Source organism: Dasypus novemcinctus, chromosome 1 (genome assembly GCF_030445035.2).
Source record: "Dasypus novemcinctus isolate mDasNov1 chromosome 1, mDasNov1.1.hap2, whole genome shotgun sequence".
Taxonomy (NCBI): Eukaryota; Metazoa; Chordata; class Mammalia; order Cingulata; family Dasypodidae; genus Dasypus; species Dasypus novemcinctus.
In genome coordinates, this window is record NC_080673.1 from 208,550,939 (window position 1) to 208,552,609 (window position 1,671).

The window sequence follows — 1,671 nt, forward strand, 5'->3', positions numbered from 1 at the left end:
ACCAGCCGAGGACCCGCAGATTGACACCATGGCCCGGGGCCTGCCAGGTGCACGGAGGGCGGAGTCCAGGAGGCCAGGAGAAGTGCCTGGGGAGGCAGGTGCCATCCAGACGCCAGCTGCCCCGGAGCGGAGCAGGGCAAGAGGGAGCAGAGGGCAGTAGGCGCAAGAGAAGAGGGGAGCAGCGCGCAGCAGAGCTGGGCTGGGAGGACGGCTTCCCCCACCCTTGGCTGGGCAGTTTCCCCCGTGGATCCGCCTGTGTCCCCCTCCAGCTTGGTTGCACTCCTGGCCTTGCAGCCTTCTCCGGGGGCCCGTCCTGGGCGACCTCCAGACACCCAGACCTGGGCCTGCCTTGGGGGCTGGACGTGCCCTCGGCCCTCAGAAGTCACAGTAAAAGGCGCTGGGTGGCCCTGGTCAAGGGCGCCAAGCCCTTGGAGAGGGGAGTCTGGCTGAGCAGGTGTGAGGGGGGGGAAGCCCCACTCTCCTTGTCCAGTGTCACCCCTGAAGTACCAGTGGGTGGACACGCCCTGTGGCCTGGAATCGGCTTTAAAATCCTCTGACCTGCGTGGGGGGGGGGTGCTGGGCATGTGTTAAAGACACGAGATTGGGGTTCATCGCACAATTCTTGCTTTATGTACATGAACATTTCCAAAATAGAGATCTTTAGAAGTGAATGGATGTGAGAAAGCAGCGGCAAAACATCTGGACGGCGCTTTCAGGAGCCAGGCTCTCAAGTAGCAGGAGGAAACATTCGCAGCTCTGCCCGCCGGGCAGTGTCCTTCCAGGCCCAGAGCGGCGGGGGCCGCTACTGTCCAGCTTTGCGGTGAGGACCCTGGGCCCAGAGCTCTTAAGTGACCTGCCAGGGTTGCCCACTGTAAGGGCCCAGGAGGAAGGTGGGGAGGTGGGCCCAGGAGGAGGGACGGAGGACGCCGGGCCAAGGGCACAGTGACATTCAGGGGGCGCCCCTGGCAGGGCTGGGGAGTCTGGGCTGCGGTGCCGGTGAGCTCGGGGGGGAAGGACCCGGGTGGAGACAGCTGCAGCCGCCCCCAGCCTGGTGGCCCTCAGCCCTGGCCTGAGATGCCCGGCTGCCGCCATGTCCAGCCGGCGCTGTGGCTCCCGCGGGCGTGCGTGGCTGTGGTGGGACCACGTGTGGCTGTGGCTCCCACAGCACCATGGCCTCATGGCCCTCCTCGCCCAGGCAGCTGAGCGCCGGGCGGTGGGAGAACCAGGCTGCGCGGGGACACGGCGCCACGTGCCTCTGCTTTTCCACTTGGCCCGAGTGTCACACCTCACCAAAGTGTCCTTGGCGAGCACACGGCACGCCGAAGGAAGAGAGCGTGCGAAGCCAGGCAGTGGTCCACGGTCGGCCTGGGCCACACTCGTGCCATCCCATCTCCAGGGTCACGGGGGCCAGGAGCACCCTTCCCGGGGAGGCGTCTCCACCGGGGGCGCGCCGGGAGCGCAGCGCCTCTCTGCACTATGCTGGTAACTTCTCGAGTCTGTCGTTATTTCCAGATAAAATGTCTTGAGAGAGAATACCCGGCTGTGCGCAGGGAGGACGAGGGTGCGACCTCAGGCGCAGCGCCTTCCCGGCAGCCTGCCCCCTTCCCGCCAGGCTCCCCTCCCCTCCCCTCCTCACTTTTCTCATGTCCCCCCCAAAGGTGGAAACCACCA